A 20,503-nucleotide genomic window follows, 5' to 3' on the forward strand; every position below is an offset into this window, starting at 1 on the left:
TCTTGATACTATGCATGTATGTAGGATCTGATGTAAGTCTTGCTGAGTACCTTTGTACTCATGTTGCTATAATCTACATTTTTACAGAAGACGCTGCAACCCCTTCTGATGGGTTCTATGTAGACGTTGACATCAACGAGTAGGCTAAGGACCCAGGTGGTGACCCTGAGCTTGTGATGGACCACGTAGTATAGCTAGGCTTTCCAAGCCTCTTTTATTTTACTAGTTGTCTGTACTCAGACAAGGTACTTCCGCTGCTGGTTTGTATGACTGTATGACTTGTATGTTGGGTCGTGAGACCCGTATCTTTGTGTATGTTAGGTATGGCTCCCTGAGCCTTTAATAAAGTACTTGTGTCGTAGAGTCATGTTGTGATGCTTCGTTGTATTTGCACATATCGAGCATATTGTGTGTATGATTGAAATGCTTGGTATGTGTGGGATCTGACTATCTAGTTGTTTATCTTTAGTAGCCTCTCTTACCGGGAAATGTCTCCTAGTGTTACCGCTGAGCCATGGTAGCTTGCTACTGCTCTGGAACACTTAGGCTGGCCGGCATGTGTCCTTCTTCGTTCCTGTGTCTGTCCCTTCGGGGAAATGTCACGCTTTGAGTACCGGAGTCCTGTTAGCCCGCTACAGCCCGGTTTACCGGAGTCCTGCTAGCCCAGTGCTACAGCCCGGACCCACTTGCTGATGACCGACACGTTCGAAGCTGGGTCATGGATGCCTGTCCCTGTAAGTCTGTGCCACTTTGGGTTTACGACTAGTCATGTCAGCCCGGGCTCCTTATCATATGGATGCTAGCGACACTATCATATACGTGAGCCAAAAGGCGCAAACGGTCCCGGGAAAAGGTAAGACGACACTCGTGGGGATACCGTGCGTGAGGCCGCAAAGTGATATGAGGTGTTACCAGCTAGATCGATGTGACATCGAGTCGGGGTCCTGACATAGGAGGACGGCAAGATGGAGGTCATCATGGAGCCCAAGATGGCGTCACCACCAGAGCTTTTGGCAGGCGAAGACCACTTTTGTCAAGATAGCTTGTACTAGCTGCCCCCCTTCGAATTAGCCCGCCATTGTTGGCTCCCTTCCCACTTGATATTTGGGAAGAGGACCATGGCCAATATAAATAGGACTAGCCACCACCTTAGAGAGGGGGATCATTCAAAGGGATCATTCAGACCATCCTCACACACACAAGCTCACCGAGCTCAAGAACACCTCTACCTCAGGAGGCTGTTCTTCCCTTGTACTGTTCATCATCGGCCCTAGAGGCAATCCACCACCACCACCACACTGGAGTAGGGCATTACACCACAACTGTGGCCCGAACCAATATAAACCTCGTGTCTTTCTGTTTTGCGAGTTGGTCGAGTTTGTCCGCGAGATCTTAGTGAGCTAGGGCGTAGATCGGTGGGAGGAAAAGACTTCGCGTGCACCCCAGTGTTCGAACCTTAAGAGTTTGCCGGAACCCCACATCCGACATTTGGCGCGCCAGGTAGGGGTGAGCCGTAGCTTCCCTTCCATCAGTTCATCGCTCCTTCGCTCCGTCGTCTCCATGGCGGACGCACGCCGTGCTCGAGCTAAGAGTCGGGCTGCCCTCACCGCCCGCGCTGCTCAAACGGCTCCCGTCGGCGGGCCACATTGCCGTTCTCCATCCCCCGCCGCCAACGCTGCCACCGGCCCGGTGGGGAACGAGCAGCAAGCGTCCTCGCTGCATACTTCGGTGCAGCAGGACGGCCGCACCGCCACTCCATCGCTGACCCCTGCCGGTTCTGTTGGGGAACGTAGTAATTTCAAAATTTCCTACGCACACGCAAGATCATGGTGATGCATAGCAACGAGAGGGGAGAGTGTTGTCCATGTACCCTCGTAGACCAAAAGCGGAAGCGTTATGACAACGCGGTTGATGTAGTCGTACGTCTTCACGGCCCGACCGATCAAGCACCGAAACTACGGCACCTCCGAGTTCTAGCACACGTTCAGCTCGATGACAATCCCCGGACTCTGATCCAGCAAAGTTTCGGGGAAGAGTTCCATCAGCACGATGGGGTGGTGACGATCTTGATGTTCTACCGTCGCAGGGCTTCGCCTAAGCACCGCTACAATATTATTGAGGATTATGGTGGAGGGGGGCACCGCACACGGCTAAGAGAATGATCACGAAGATCAACTTGTGTGTCTAGAGGTGCCCCCCTGCCCCCGTATATAAAGGAGCAAGGGGGGGAGGCCGTCCGGCCCTTGGGGCGCGCCAAGGAGGGGGGAGTCCTCCTCCTAGTAGGAGTAGGACTCCCCTTTCCTAGTCCAACTAGGAAGAGAGAAGGGGGAAGGAAAGAGAGGGAGAGGGAGAGGGAAAGAGGGGCCGCGCCCCCTCCCCTAGTCCAATTCGGACTCCTCATGGGAGGGGGCATGCCACCTCCTGGTCTGCTGCCGTCTCTCTCCCCTCAGGCCCACTAAGGCCCAATACTTCCCCGGGGGGTTCCGGTAACCCTTCCGGCACTCCGGTTTTCTCCGAAATCACCTGAAACACTTCCGGTGTCCGAATATAGCCATCCAATATATCGATCTTTATGTCTAGACCATTTCGAGACTCCTCGTCATGTCCGTGATCACATCCGGGACTCCGAGCAACCTTCGTACATCAAAATATATAAACTTAAATGAAACTGTCATCGTAACGTTAAGCGTGCGGACCCTACGGGTTCGAGAACAATGTAGACATGACCGAGACACGTCTCCAGTTAATAACCAATAGCGGAACCTGGATGCTCATATTGGCTCCTACATATTCTACGAAGATCTTTATCAGTCAGACCGCATAACAACATACGTTGTTCCCTTTGTCATCGGTATGTTACTTGCCTGAGATTCGATCGTCGGTATCTCAATACCTAGTTCAATATCGTTACCGGCAAGTCTCTTTACTCGTTCCGTAATACATCATCTCGCAACTAACTCATTAGTTCCATTGCTTGCAAGGATTAAGTGATGTGCATTACCGAGAGGGCCCAGAGATACCTCTCTGACAATCAGAGTGACAAATCCTAATCTCGAAATACGCCAACCCAACATGTACCTTTGGAGACACCTGTAGAACACCTTTATAATCACCCAGTTACGTTGTGACATTTGGTAGCACACAAAGTGTTCCTCCGGCAAATGGGAGTTGCATAATCTCATAGTCACAGGAACATGTATAAGTCATGAAGAAAGCAATAGCAACATACTAAATGATTGGGTGCTAAGCTAATGGAATGGGTCATGTCAATCACATCATTCTCCTAATGATGTGATCCCGTTAATCAAATGACAACTCATGTCTATGGTTAGGAAACATAACCATCTTTGATCAATGAGCTAGTCAAGTAGAGGCATACTAGTGACACTCTGTTTGTCTATGTATTCACACATGTATTATGTTTCCGGTTAATACAATTGTAGCATGAATAATAAACATTTATCATGATATAAGGAAATAAATAATAACTTTATTATTGCCTCTAGGGCATATTTCCTTCAGTCTCCCACTTGCACTAGAGTCAATAATCTAGTTGACATCGCCATGTGATTTAATACCAATAGTTCACATCACCATGTGATTAACACCGATAGTTCACATTGACATGTGACCAACACCCAAAGGGTTTACTAGAGTCAATAATCTAGTTCTCATTGCTATGTGATTAACACCCAAAGAGTACTAAGGTGTGATCATGTTTTGCTTGTGAGAGAAGTTTAGTCAACGGGTCTGCCACATTCAGATCCGTAAGTATTTTGCAAATTTCTATGTCAACAATGCTTTGCATGGAGCTACTCTAGCTAATTGCTCCCACTTTCAATATGTATCCAGATTGAGATTTAGAGTCATCTGGATCGGTGTCAAAATTTGCATCGACGTAACCCTTTACGACAAACCTTTTGTCACTTCCATAATTGAGAAACATGTCCTTATTCCACTAAGGATAATTTTGACCAATGTCCAGTGATCTACTCCTAGATCACTATTGTACTCCTTTGCCAAACTCAGGGCAGGGTATACAATAGGTCTGGTACACAGCATGGCATACTTTATAGAACCTATGGCTGGGGCATAGGGAATGACTTTCATTCTCTCTCTATCTTCTGCCATGGTCGGGTTTTGAGTCTTACTCAACTTCACACCTTGTAACACAAGCAAGAACTCCTTCTTTGACTGTTCCATTTTGAACTACTTCAAAATCGTGTCAAGGTATGTACTCATTGAAAAACTTATCAAGCGTCTTGATCTATCTCTATAGATCTTGATGCTAAATATGTACGCAGCTTCACCGAGGTCTTTCTTTGAAAAACTCCTTTCAAACACTTCTTTATGCTTTGCAGAATAATTCTACATTATCTCTGATCAACAATATGTCATTCACATATACTTATCAGAAATGTTGTAGTGCTCCCACTCACTTTCTTGTAAATACAGGCTTCACCGCAAGTCTGTATAAAACCATATGCTTCGATGAACTTATCAAAGCGTATATTCCAACTCCAAGATGCTTGCACCAGTCCATAGATGGATCGCTGGAGCTTGCATATTTTGTTAGTACCTTTAGGATTGACAAAACCTTCTGGTTGCATCATATACAACTCTTCTTTAATAAATCCATTAAGGAATGCAGTTTTGTTTATCCATTTGCCAGATTTCATAAAATGCGGCAATTTCTAACATGATTCGGACAGACTTAAGCATAGATACAAGTGAGAAACTCTCATCATAGTCAACACCTTGAACTTGTCGAAAACCTTTTTGCGACAATTCTAGCTTTGTAGATAGTAACACTACTATCAGCGTCCGTCTTCCTCTTGAAGATCCATTTAATCTCAATGGCTCGCCGATCATTGGGCAAGTCAATCAAAGTCCATACTTTGTTCTCATACATGGATGTCATCTCAGATTTCATGGCCTCAAGCCATTTCGCGGAATCTGGGCTCATCATCGCTTCCTCATAGTTTGTAGGCTCGTCATGGTCAAGTAACATGACCTCCAGAACAGGATTACCGTACCACTCTTGTGCAGATCTCACTCTGCTTTACCTACGAGGTTCAGTAGTAACTTGATCTGAAGTTACATGATCATCATCATTAGCTTCCTCACTAATTGGTGTACTAGTCACAAGAACAGATTTCTGTGATGAACTACTTTCCAATAAGGGAGCAGGTACAGTTACCTCATCAAGTTCTACTTTCCTCCTACTCACTTCTTTCGAGAGAAACTCCTTCTCTAGAAAGGATCCATTCTCAGCAATGAATATCTTGCCTTCGGATCTGTGACAGAAGGTGTACCCAACATTTTCTTTTGGGTATCCTATGAAGACGCACTTCTCCGATTTGGGTTTGAGCTTATCAGTTGAAACTTTTTCACATAAGCATTGCAACCTCAAACTTTAAGAAACGATAGCTTAGGTTTCTCGCCAAACCACGGTTCATACGGTGTCGTCTCAACGGATTTAGATGGTGCCCTATTTAACGTGAATGTAGCTGTCTCTAATGGATAATCCCAAAACGATAGTGGTAATCGGTAAGAGACATCATAGGTCGCATCATATCTAATAAAGCACGGTTACGACGTTCGGACACACCATTACATTGTGGTGTTCCAGGTGGCGTGAGTAGTGAAACTATTTCACATTGTTTTAACTGAAGGCCAAACTCGTAACTCAAATATTTTACTTCTGCGATCATATCGTAGAAACTTTTATTTTTGTTATGATGATTCTCCACTTCACTCTGAAATTCTTTGAACTTTTCAAATATTTTAGACTTGTGTTTCATCAAGTAGATATACTCATATCTGCTCAAATCATCTGTGAAGATCAGAAAATAATGATACCTGCCGTGAGCCTCAATATTCATCGGACCACATACATCAGTATGTATGATTTCCAACAAATCTATTGCTCGCTCCATTATTCCGGAGAACGGAGTCTTAGTCATCTTGCCCATGAGGCATGGTTCGCAAGCATCAACTGATTCATAATCAAGTGATTCCAAAAGCCCATCAACATGGATTTTCTTCATGCGCTTTACACCAATATGACCTAAATGGCAATGCCACAAATAAGTTGCACTATCATTATTAACTTTGCATCTTTTGGCTTCAATATTATGAAAATGTGTATCACCACGATCGAGATCCAACAAACCATTTTCATTGGGTGTATGACCATAGAAGGTTTTATTCATGTAAATAGAACAACAATTATTCTCTAACTTACATGAATAACCGTATTGCAATGAACATGATCCAATCATATTTATGCTCAACGCAAACACCAAATAACATTTATTTAGGTTCAACCCTAATCCCGAAAGTATAGGGAGCGTGCAATGATGATCATATCAATCTTGGAACCACTTCCAACACACATTGTCACTTCACCCTTAACTAGTCTCTGTTTATTTTGCAACTCCCATTTCGAGTTACTACTCTTAGCAACTGAACCAATATCAAAAACCGAGGGGTTGCTATAAACACTAGTAAAGTACACATCAATAACATGTATATCAAATATAGCTTTGTTCACTTTGCCATCCTTCTTATCCACCAAACACTTGGGGTAGTTCCGCTTCTAGTGACCAGTCCCTTTGCAGTAGAAGCACTTAGTCTTAGGCTTAGGTCCAAACTTGGGTTTCTTCATTAGAGCAGCAACTTGTTTGCCGTTATTCTTGAAGTTCCCCTTCTTCCCTTTGCCCTTTCTCTTGAAACTAGTGGTCTTGTCAACCATCAACACTTGATGTTTTTCTTGATTTCTACCTTCGCCGATTTTTTCATCACGAAGAGCTTGGGAATCGTTTCCGTTATCCCTTGCATATTATAGTTCATCACGAAGTTCTACTAACTTGGTGATGGTGACTAGAGAATTCTGTCAATCACTATTTTATCTGGAAGATTAACTCCCACTTGATTCAAGCGATTGTAGTACCCAGACAATCTGAGCACATGCTCACTGCTTGAGCTATTCTCCTCCATCTTTTAGCTATAGAACTTGTTGGAGACTTCATATCTCTCAACTCGGGTATTTACTTGAAATATTAACTTCAACTCCTGGAACATCTCATATGGTCCATGACGTTCAAAACGTCTTTGAAGTCCCGATTCTAAGCTGTTAAGCATGGTGCACTAAACTATCAAGTAGTCATCATATTAAGCTAGCCAAACGTTCATAACGTCTGCATCTGCTCCTGCAATAGGTCAGTCACCTAGCGGTGCATCAAGGACATAATTCTTCTGTGCAGCAATGAGGATAAACCTCAGATCTTGGACCCAGTCCGCATCATTGCTACTATCATCTTTCAACTTAGTTTTCTCTAGGAACACATATAAACCATAGGGAAACAATAACGCGAGCTATTGATCTACAACATAGATATGCAAATACTATCAGGACTAAGTTCATGATAAATTAAAGTTCAATTAATCATATTACTTAAGAACTCCCACTTAGATAGACATCCCTCTAATCATCTAAGTGATCACGTGATCCAAATCAACTAAACCATAACCGATCATCACGTGAAATGGAGTAGCTTTCAATGGTGAACATCGTTATGTTGATCATATCTACTATATGATTCACGCTCGACCTTTCGGTCTCAGTGTTCCGAGGCCATATCTGCATATGCTAGGCTCGTCAAGTTTAACCTGAGTATTCTGCGTGTGCAAAACTGGCTTGCACCCATTGTAGATGGACATAGAGCTTATCACACCCGATCATCACGTGGTGTCTGGGCACGACGAACTTTGGCAACAGTGCATACTCAGGGAGAACACTTATACCTTGAAATTTTAGTAAGGGATCATCTTATAAAGCTACCGTCGAACTAAGCAAAATAAGATGCATAAAAGATAAACATCATATGCAATCATAATATGTGACATGATATGGCCATGATCATCTTGCGCCTTTGATCTCCATCTCCAAAGTACTGTCATGATCTCCATCGTCACCGGCATGACACCATGATCTCCATCATCTTGATCTATATCAATGTGTCGTCACATGGTCGTCTCACCAACTATTGCTCTTGCAACTATTGCTATTGCATAGCGATAAAGTAAAGCAATTATTTGGCGCTTGCATCTTATGCAATAAAGAGACAACCATACGGCTTCTGCTAGTTGTCGATAACTTCAATAAAACATGATCATCTTATACAACAACTTATATCTCATTAGGTCTTGACCATATCATATCACAACATGCCCTGCAAAAACAAGTTAGACGACCTCTACTTTGTTGTTGCAAGTTTTACGTGGCTGCTACGGGCTTAGCAAGAACCGTTCTTACCTACGCATCAAAACCACAATGATACTTTGTCAAGTTGGTGTTGTTTTAACCTTCGCAAGGACCGGGCGTAGCCACACTCGGTTCAACTAAAGTTGGAGAAACTGACACCCACCTGCCACCTGTGTGCAAAGCACGTCGGTAGAACCAGTCTCGTGTAAGCGTACGCATAATGTCGGTCCGGGCCGCTTCATCCAACAATACTGCCGAACCAAAGTGTGACATGCTGGTAAGCAGTATGACTTATATTGCCCACAACTCACTTATGTTCTACTCGTGCACAACATCAATGCATAAAACTTGGCTCTGATACCACTGTTGGGGAACGTAGTCATTTCAAAATTTTCCTACGCACATGCAAGATCATGGTGATGCATAGCAACAAGAGGGGAGAGTGTTGTCCACGTACCCTCGTAAACCAAAAGCGCAAGCGTTATGACAACGCGGTTGATGTAGTCGTACGTCTTCACGGCCCGACCGATCAAGCACCGAAACTACGGCACCTCCGAGTTCTAGCAAACGTTCAGCTCGATGACAATCCCCGGACTCCGATCCAGCAAAGTGTTGGGGAAGAGTTCCATCAGCACGACGGCGTGGTGACGATCTTGATGTTCTACCGTCGCAGGGCTTCGCCTAAGCACCGCTACAATATTATCGAGGATTATGGTGGAGGGGGGCACCGCACACGGCTAAGAGAATGATCACGAAGATCAACTTGTGTGTCTAGAGGTGCCCCCTGCCCCCGTATATAAAGGAGCAAGGGGGAGGCCGGCCGGCCCTTGGGGAACGCCAAGGAGGGGGGAGTCCTCCTCCTAGTAGGAGTAGGACTCCCCTTTCCTAGTCCAACTAGGAAGAGAGAAGGGGGAAGGAAAGAGAGGGAGAGGGAGAGGGAAAGAGGGGCCGCGGCCCCCTCCACTAGTCCAATTCGGACTCCTCATGGGAGGGGGCGCGCCACCTCATGGGCTGCTGCCGTCTCTCTCCCCTCAGGCCCACTAAGGCCCAATACTTCCCCGGGGGGTTCCGGTAACCCTTCCGGCACTCCGGTTTTCTCCGGAATCACCCGAAACACTTCCGGTGTCCGAATATAGCCGTCCAATATATCGGTCTTTATGTCTCGACCATTTCGAGACTCCTCTTCATGTCCGTGATCACATCCGGGACTCCGAACAACCTTCAGTACATCAAAATATATAAACTTATAATGAAACTGTCATCTAACGTTAAGCGTGCAGACCCTACGGGTTCGAGAACAATGTAGACATGACCGAGACACGTCTCCGGTCAATAACCAATAGCGGAACCTGGATGCTCATATTGGCTCCTACATATTCTACGAAGATCTTTATCGGTCAGACCGCATAACAACATACGTTGTTCCCTTTGTCATCGGTATGTTACTTGCCCAAGATTCGATCATCGGTATCTCAATACCTAGTTCAATCTTGTTACCGGCAAGTCTCTTTACTCGTTCCGTAATACATCATCTCGCAACTAACTCATTAGTTGCATTGCTTGCAAGGCTTAAGTGATGTGCATTACCGAGAGGGCCCAGAGATACCTCTCCGACAATCGGAGTGACAAATCCTAATCTCGAAATACGCCAACCCGACATGTACCTTTGGAGACACCTGTAGAGCACCTTTATAATTCACCCAGTTATGTTGTGACGTTTGGTAGCACACAAAGTGTTCCTCCGGCAAACGGGAGTTGCATAATCTCATAGTCACAGGAACATGTATAAGTCATGAAGAAAGCAATAGCAACATACTAAATGATCGGTTGCTAAGCTAATGGAATGGGTCATGTCAATCACATCATTCTCCTAATGATGTGATCCCGTTAATCAAATGACAACTCATGTCTATGGTTAGGAAACATAACCATCTTTGATCAACGAGCTAGTCAAGTAGAGGCATACTAGTGACACTCTGTTTGTCTATGTATTCACACATGTATTATGTTTCTGGTTAATACAATTGTAGCATGAATAATAAACATTTATCATGATATAAGGAAATAAATAATAACTTTATTATTGCCTCTAAGGCATATTTCCTTCAGGTTCTTTGGGTCACGCACACCGCGCTCCCATGGAGGCACGGGCCGCACTCCTCGCAGCAAATGAGCTCGTGCGCTACCGCCCCATCGACGACCTCTATGAGGAGTGGCTCAAACACGTCGCCGAGGTCATCCGTGTCGTGGGGGGCTCTCTGGCGCCGTCCCACTCTCTGCCTCCTCCTCAACCAGCCGCGGGCGATGGGGCTCATGGTGCGCCTCCACCGCCTCAGCCCCAAGACGTCGCCGTGGCACCAAGGCGCGCGGCTCCGCGACGTGATCCGCCATGCCCGGCGACCGCGTACCGCCCCGCAGTGGTGCAGCGCGGACCCCATCAAGATCAAGCTCCACCTCCGAAACGGGCCCCGGCAACCACGGCTGGCTGCCGCGCCTTCACTCCCAAGCTGCGTAGCGTCGCCTGGCCGAGCAAGTTCAAGCCGGACCTACCTCCTCGCTACGACAGTACCGCCGACCCTGCGGAGTTCCTGCAGCTCTACGAGCTGAGCATCGGAGCGGCCAACGACGACGAAAAGGTCATGGCGAACTGGTTTCCCGTGGCTCTCAACGATGGAGCTCGCTCTTGGCTCCTGAACTTGCAGCACGGCTCGATCTCCTCCTAGGACGAGCTGCGCGACCGCTTCGTCGCCAACTTCCAGGGCACTCGCGACTGCCCACCGACTGCGGGTGACCTACGCCGCATCAGGCGGCAGCCAGGAGAGACCCTCCAGAAGTACATCCAGTGCTTCAACGATACCCGCCTCAAGATCCCCAAGGTCACGGACGAGGCCATCATCTCCGCGTTCTCCGACGGCGTCCGTGACGTCAAGATGAAGGAAGAGCTCGCCATCCACGAGGAGCTCTGCACATCTTAGGAGCTGTTCAACCTGGCGACCAGGTGCGCAAGAGCCGAGGAGGGGTGCCTCTCTCTCATTGAGCCGCCAGCCGTGGGTGCGGAGGAGAAGAAGGCCAAGGCCAAGGACGTGAAGTGCAAGGAGGTAGCCGTTCTCACAGCAGAGCCCGACATCAACCAGGGCAGAGATCAGCCCGAGTCATCCAAGAACGACCGACCGTTCTGCGCCTTCCACAACCTGAACACCTACAACTGTCAAGAGCTCAGAGCCATACGAGAAGGACGCTGTGGTCGACGCCCCGAGCGCAACGACCGGGGCAACGACCGCGGAGGATGACATGGAGGCGGATGCTGGGATGACCGTGGCCCACGCCAGGAGTGGCGCGACCGACCTCGTGAGGACCGCTGGCAGGACCAGCCTTGTGAGGGCGCCTGGAGGGACCCGCCTCGTGAGGATCGCCCCCAGGGCAACGCCGGTCTTCCCCCGCTGCCACCACCAAGAAGTAACGATGACCACCACCAGGACGAGGAGGCTGGGGGCTTCTAGGAGCCGCGCGCGATCTCCTGCATCTTGGGCTACGCCCAGGCCCCAGCCTCTCAGTACGTCTTCAAGCAGTTTGCTCACGAGGTGAACGCGACGCTTCCCAAGCTCGAGGCCACGCGCCCGCTCAGGTGGTCCCAATACGCCATCACCTTCAACTCGGCGGATCAACTCAAGTGCGCAACCACCACTGGCACCCTCCCTATGCTGTGTTTCCTAGTCATCAGCAATGTGTAGGTCACCAAGACCCTCATCGATGGCGGCGCAGGGCACAATGTCCTGTCCGTCGACACGTTCGACAACCTCCAAGTGCCATATGAACAGCTCCATCCCACCAAGCCTTTCTTAGGAGTGACCGACGGCTCCACCATGCCGATAGGGCAGGTCCGCCTGCCTGTCACCTTCGGGGAGCGCAAGAACTACCGCACCGAGCTCATCGACTTCGACGCCGCGCACATCCGCCTACCGTACAATGCCATCCTCGGGTATCCTGCCCTGGCCAAGTTCATGGCAGTCACTCATCACGGCTACAGCGTTCTCAAGATGTGATGACCCACAAATATAGGGGATCTATCGTAGTCCTTTCGATAAGTAAGAGTGTCAAACCCAATGAGGAGCAGAAGGAAATGATAAGCGGTTTCCAGCAAGGTGTTCTCTGCAAGTACTGAAATAAGTGGTAACAGATAGTTTTGTGATAGGATAATTTGTAACGAGCAACAAGTAACAAAATTAAATAAAGTGCAGCAAGGTGGCCCAATCTTTTTTGTAGCAATGGACAAGCCTGGACAAACTCTTATATAGAGAAAAGCGCTCCCGAGGGCACATGGGAATATCGTCAAGCTAGTTTTCATCATGCTCATATGATTCACGTTCGGTACTTTGATAATTTGGTATGTGGGTGGACCGGTGCTTGGGTACTGCCCTTACTTGGACAAGTATCCCACTTATGATTAACCTATATTGAAAGCATCCGCAACAACAAAAGTATTAAGGTAAACCTAACCATAACATGAGACATATGGATCCAAATCAGCCCCGTACGAAGCAATGCATAAACTAGGGTTTAAGCTTCTGTCACTCTAGCAACCCATCATCTACTTATTACTTCCCAGTGCCTTCCTCTAGGCCCAAATAATGGTGAAGTGTTATGTAGTCGACGTTCACATAACACCACTAGAGGAGAGACAACATACATCTCATCAAAATATCGAACGAATACCAAATTCACATGACTACTAATATCAAGACTTCTCCCATGTCCTCAGGAACAAATGTAACTACTCACAAAGCATATTCATGTTCATAATTAGAGGGGTATTAATATGCATATAGGATCTGAACATATGATCTTCCACCAAATAAACCAACTAGCATCAACTACAAGGAGTAATTAACACTACTAGCAACCCACAGGTACCAATCCCGGACTTGGAGACAACAATTGGATACAAGAGATGAACTAGGGTTTTGAGAGGAGATGGTGCTGGTGAAGATGTTGATGGTGATTGCCCGCTCCCAATGAGAGGAGCGTTGGTGATGACGATGGCGATGATTTCCCCCTCCCGGAGGGAAGTTTCCCTGGTAGAATAGCTCCGCAAGAGCCCTAGATTGGTTCCGCCAAGGTTCTGCCTCGTGGCGGCGGAGTTTCGTCCAAGAAGATGGCTTATTATTTTTTTCCTCATTGAAAGATCTCATATAGCAGAAGATGGTCATCAGAGGGCCACCAGCGGGCCCACGAGGTAGGGGCGCGCGCCCAGGGGGGTAGGGCGCGCCCACATCCTCGTGGGTAGGGTGTGGCCCCCGTTGGTGAACTTCTTGCGCTCAATATTTATTATATATTCTAAAATTGACTTCCGTGAAGTTTCAGGACTTTTGGAGCTGTGCAGAATAGGTCTCTAATATTTGCTCCTTTTCTAGCCCAGAATCCCAGCTGCCGGCATTCTCCCTCTTTATGGAAACCTTGTAAAATAAGAGAGAACAGGCATAAGTATTGTGACATAATGTGTAATAACAGCCCATAATGCAATAAATATCGATATAAAAGCATGATGCAAAATGGACGTATCAACTCCCCCAAGCTTAGACCTCGCTTGTCCTCAAGCGAAAGCCGAAATCAAAAAATATGTCCACATGTTTAGAGATAGAGGTGTCGATAAAAATAGAATACGGACATGAGGGCATCATGATCATTCTTAGAACAACAACTTATATAATTCTTGTCATATAATTTCTTATGCTAGAGTAATAATTCAATCACAATTTCAAGTATGAATCGTAAACTTCATTGAAAACTAACAAACTATAATCTCAGTCATTGGAGCAATTGCAATTGATCATAACATAGGAAAGAGTCAACATAAGAGCTTTTCAGCAAGTCCACATACTCAACTATCATATAGTCTTTCACAATTGCCGACACTCACGCAATACTTATGGGTATGGAGTTTTAATCGGACACAGAGAAAGATAGGGGCTTATAGTTTTGCCTCCCAATGTTTTACCTCAAGGGTAATGTCAACAATAATAGTTCATGAAAACTCACATCCAATTAGCCATATATACCAGGATCTTTCCAACATACTGTGCTTGCCAAAGGATAAAATGTATAAAGGAAAGGTGAAGATCACGATGACTCTTATGCAGGGTAGGAGATAAAAGTAAAAGATAGGCCCTTCGCAGAGGGAAGCAGAGGTTGTCATGCACTTTTATGGTTGGTTGCAAAAAATCTTAATGCGAAAGAACGTCACTTTATATTGCCACTTGTGATATGGACCTTTATTATGCAGTCTGTCGCTTTTATCTCTTCCATATCACACGATCATATAAAGCTTATTTTCTCCCACACTAATAAGTCATACATATTTAGAGAGCAAATTTTATTGCTTTGCACCGATGACAACTTACTTGGAGGATCTTACTCAATCCATAGGTAGGTATGGTGGACTCTCATGGCAAAACTGGTTTAAGGGTATTTGGAAGCACAAGTAGTATCTCTACTTGGTGCGATGAATTTGGCTAGCATGAGGGGGAAAGGCAAGCTCAACCATGTTGGATGATCCATGACAATATAATTTATCTCAGATGTAAGAAAACATAACCTATTACGTTGTCTTCCTTATCCAACGCCAACTCTTTAGCATGTCATATTTTATTGAGTGCTCACAATCATAAAAGATGTCCAAGATAGTATATCTATATGTGAAGACCTCTCTTTCTTTATTACTTCCTATTAATTGCAACGATGACCAAAACTATGTTTGTCAACTCTCAACAACTTTTATTCATCATACTCTTTCTATGTGAGCTCATTACTCTCCATGAGATCCATATGATCTCTTTGTTTCTTTTTATTTCTTTCTCTTTTGTTTTATTCACCTAGGATCATGGCAAAATAATCAAGCCCTTGACTCAACACTAATCTTTATTATATAGCTCACGGACTCGATTACATAAGGATTATAAAGAAAAACTCACAACTAGATCATACTAAAAACTTTTATTCTACTAGATCAAGATATTACCAAAAGGAGAGAACTAAGGAAAATAGTAAAGATAAAAGGGATGGTGATACGATACCGGGGCACTCCCCCAATCTTGGCAGTTGCCAAAGGGAGTGCCCATACCCATGCGATTATGTCTCCTTTGTTGGTGAAGAAGATGGTGGTTTTGTTGATGGCGTAGGGTTCTTCCTTAATTTACGCTTGAGGACAAAATTTTGGTCCCTTAGGTTCACGATCTCCTGCTCCAGGCTCAGTATCTTTTTTCATAGTTCATGTTTGTTTTCTTGCAAGAGGCGAAAAGGGATAAACTCGATCTTAGGTTTCTTTACTCTATCAGGGAGGCTTGACTTTTTGAACTCCACATGCATGTCCCCAGGTTGAGGTAGTGGGACTTCATCTTCATCTGAGCTCGTCTCCTCCTTTCCCTTAGGTTCATAGTCCTCTTCTTCTTCTTCCGTAGTCCAACCACAATGCTCCACATCCCCATAGACTTTAGGATCTGCAAGGTAATCAGCCACATAGCTCTCTCCTTCTGAATTGTGGGATGACATGTTTCTCAAATCTGCAGTAGGACAACTCAAAACAAATACAGGAGATATTTGCATGATACGGGAGTCAAAACCTCCGGGAGATTATATAAAGAATTTTTACCGACCAAAATACGTGTCATGTAAGAAAACAGAGTCCAAAGAGCGCACGAGGTGCCCACGAGGTAGGGGGGCGCGCCCTCCACCCTCGTGGAGGCCTCTTGTCCTTCCTGGACTGCTACTTATTTTTCTATTTTTCCAAATATTCCAAAACGGAGAAATATTGCCTTAAAAACTATTTTGGAGTCGGTTTACTTACCGTACCACATACCTATTCCTTTTCGGAGTCTGAAACGTTCCGGAAAGTGTCTCTTATGTATTCCTCCGGGGTTACGGTTTCAATAACATTTGTTTCAACATTTATGAGATTACCTGAGATATAATGTTTGATTCTTTGACCGTTCACCACCTTCGGATTTGTGCCTTCGAAATTGTTGATTTTTATGGCACCGGAATGATAGACCTCCTCGATAACGTAAGGACCTTCCCATTTAGAGAGAAGTTTTCCTGCATAAAATATTAAACGAGAATTTTATAGCAATACATAATCACCTACATTAAACTCACGCTTTTGTATCCTTTTATCATGCCATCTTTTAACTTTTTCTTTAAACAACTTGGCATTTTCGTAGGCTTGGGTTCTCCATTCATCAAGTGAGCTAATATCAAATAACCTCTTCTCACCGGCAAGTTTAAAATCATAATTGAGTTCTTTAATAGCCCAGTAAGCCTTATGTTCTAATTCGAGAGGTAAGTGGCATGCTTTTCCATAAACCATTTTATACGGAGACATACCCATAGGATTTTAATATGCAGTTCTATAGGCCCATAATGCATCATCAAGTTTCTTGGACCAATTCTTTCTCGATCTATTAATAGTCTTTTGCAAAATTAATTTGAGCTCTCTATTACTCAATTCTACTTGACCACTAGATTGTGGGTGACAAGGAGATGCAATTCTATGATTAACATCATACTTAGCAAGCATTTTACAGAAAGCACCATGAATAAAATGTGAACCACCATCAGTCATTAAATATCTAGGGACTCCAAACCTCAGGAAAATAACTTCTTTAAGCATCTTAATAGAGGTGTTATGATCAGCACTACTAGTTGGAATAGCTTCTACCCACTTAGTAACGTAATCAACAACAACTAAAATATGTGTATACCCATTAGAGGAAGGAAAAGGTCCCATATAATCAAAGCCCCAAACATCAAATGGTTCAATAACAAGTGAATAATTCGTAGGCATTTCCTGACGTCTACTAATATTACCAATTCTTTGACATTCATCACAAGATAAGACAAACTTACGGACATCTTTGAAGAGAGTAGGCCAATAAAAACAAGATTGCAATACCTTATGTGCAGTTCTATCTCCAGCATTGTGTCCTCCATAAGCTTTAGAGTGACACTTGCATTGGATCTGTTCCTGTTCATTCTCTGGTACACAACGTCTAATAACACAATCTACTCCTTCTTTATAAAGATGTGGGTCATCCCAAAAGTAATGTCTCAAATCATAGAAGAACTTTTTCTTTTGCTGGTATGTGAAACTAGGTGGTATGAATTTGGCAACAATGTAATTAGCATAATCACATACCATGGAGCAGTATGAGAAGCATTTATGACATTTAATTGCTCATCAGGAAAGCTATCATCAATAGGTAGTGGGTCATCAAGCACATTTTCTAACCTAGACAAGTTGTCTGCAATGGGGTTCTCAGCTCCCTTTCTATCAACAATATGTAAATCAAATTCTTGTAGCAAGAGAACCCATCTAATAAGTCTAGGTTTAGCATCTTTCTTTTCCATAAGATATTTACTAGCAGCATGATCAGTGTGAATAGTTACTTTAGAATCAACAATATAAGGTCTGAACTTATCACAAGCAAATACAACTGCTAAGAATTCTTTTTCAGTAGTAGCATAATTTCTTTGAGCATTGTCTAGGGTTTTACTAGCATATTTAATAACATTTAATTTCTTATCAACTCTTTGCCCTAGAACAACACCTACAGCATAATCACTAGCATCACACATAATTTCAAAGGGTAAATTCCAATCAGGTGGCTGAACAATAGGTGCAGAGATCAATGCTTTCTTAAGTATTTCAAGTGCTTCTACACAATCATCATCAAAGACAAATGATATATCTTTTTGTAATAAATTAGTCTGAGGCCGAGAAATTTTTGAGAAGTCCTTAATGAACCTCCTATAAAATCCGGCGTGACCAAGGAAACTTCTTATACCTTTGATGTCCTTGGGACATGGCATCTTTTCAATAGCATCAACCTTGGCTTTATCAACCTCAATACCTCTTTTAGAAACTTTATGCCCCAAGACAGTACCTTCATTAACCCTAAAGTGGCACTTTTCCAAATTCAAGACAAGATTAGTTTCTTCACATCTCTACAAAACTCGATCAAGGTTGCTCAAGCAATCATCAAAAGAAGATCCATAGACGGAAAAATCGTCCATGAAAACCTCACAAATCTTTTCACAAAAGTCAGAGAATATAGCCATCATGCATCTTTGAAATGTAGCAGGTACATTACATAAACCAAAAGGCATACGTCTATAAGCAAAAGTACCAAAAGGGCAAGTAAAAGTAGTCTTTGATTGATCCTTGGCTAACACAGATATTTGAGAGAAACCAGAATAACCATCTAGAAAGCAAAAATGTGTATGTTTGGATAATCTTTCTGGCATTTGATGAATAAAAGGTAAGGGGTAATGAACCTTTTTGGTGGCCTTATTTAATTTATGGAAATTAATTACCATCCTATAACCTGTAATAATTCTTTGAGGAATCAATTCATCTTTATCATTAGGAACGACAGTAATACCTCCCTTCTTAGGGACACAATGGACATGACTTACCCACTGACTATCAGCAACCAGATAGATTATACCTGCCTCAAGGAGCTTTAATATTTCCTTTTACCACTTCTTTCATTTTAGGATTCAGTCGTCGTTGATGATCATGAACTGGTTTAGCATCTTCTTCCAAATTTATTTTGTGTTGACATAGAGTGGGACTAATGCCCTTAAGATCATCAAGAGTATACCCAATAGCAGTACGATACTTCTTCAGAGTTTTCAATAATCTCTCTTCCTCATGCTCTGAAAGGTTAGCACTAATAATAATAGGATATATCTTTTTCTCATCAAGATAAGCATATTTAAGAGTATCAGGCAACAGTTTAAGCTCAAACACGGGATCACCCTTGGGTGGAGGAGGATCCCCTAGGATTTCAATAGGCAAATTGTTTTTCAGAATAGGTTCCTGTTTAAAGAATACTTCATCTATTTCCCTTCTTTCATTCATAAACATATCATTTTCATGGTCTAGCAAATATTATTCTAAAGGATCACTAGGAGGTACAACAATAGAAGCAAGACCAATAATTTCATCCTTACTAGGTAATTCTTCTTCACGGTGTTGTCTACTAAATTTAGAGAAATTAAATTCATGCGACATATCATCCAAATCGATAGTAACAACATCCTTTTTGCAATCTATCTTAGCATTAACAGTGTTTAAGAAGAGTCTACCAAATATAATGGGACAAAAGCTATCTTGTGGGGAACCAAGAACAAGAAAACCATCAGGATATTTAGTTTTCCCACACAAGACTTCAACATCTCTAACAATTCCCATTGGTGAAATAGTATCTCTATTGGCAAGTTTAATTGTGACATCAATATCTTCTAACTCAACAGGTGCAATATCATGCATAATTTCTCTATATAGGCTAATAGGTATTGCACTAGCACTGGCACCCATATCACATAAGCCATGATAACAATGATCTCCTATTTTAATAGAAATAACAGGCATGCCTACCATAGGTCTAGGTTTATCTTTAGCACAAGGTTTAGCAATTCTAGCAGTTTCATCATAGAAATAAATAACATGCCCATCAATATTATCAGCCAAGAGATCTTTAACAATAGCAATATTAGGTTCAACTTTAACTTGCTCAGGAGGTGTATATGTTTTAATATTGCCTTTACGAACCACAATTGAAGCTTTAGCATGATCCTTTATCCTAACAGGGAAAGGTGGTTTCTCAACATAAGAAGTAGGAACAATAGGATCATTATAAGTGATAGTCTTTTCTTCAACTTTAATAGGTGCAACTACTTTTACTTCTATGGGAGGATGATATTTAAACTACTTCTCCCTGGGGAGATCAACATAAGTAGCAAAAGATTCACAGAAAGAAGCTACTATCTCAGAGTCAAGTCCATATTTAGTGCTAAATTTACGGAAAACATCGGTATCCATAAAAGATTTAACACAATCAAACTTAGGTGTCATACCTGACTCCGTACCTTCGTCGAGGTCCCAATCTTTAGAGTTGCGTTTAATTCATTCCAATAAATCCCATTTGAATTCAATAGTCTTCATCATAAAAGAGTCAGCACAAGAAGTATCGAGCATGGTGCGATTGTTATCAGAAAGCCGAGCATATAAATTTTGAATAATCATCTCTCTTGAGAGCTCGTGATTGGGGCATGAATATAACATTGATTTAAGCCTCCCCCAAGCTTGAGCGATGCTTTCTCCTTCGCGAGGGCAAAAATTATATATATAATTGCGATCACGATGAACAAGATGCATAGGATAAAACTTCTGATGAA

This window comes from Triticum aestivum, chromosome 2A (genome assembly GCF_018294505.1).
Source record: "Triticum aestivum cultivar Chinese Spring chromosome 2A, IWGSC CS RefSeq v2.1, whole genome shotgun sequence".
In the NCBI taxonomy this organism is placed as follows: domain Eukaryota; kingdom Viridiplantae; phylum Streptophyta; class Magnoliopsida; order Poales; family Poaceae; genus Triticum; species Triticum aestivum.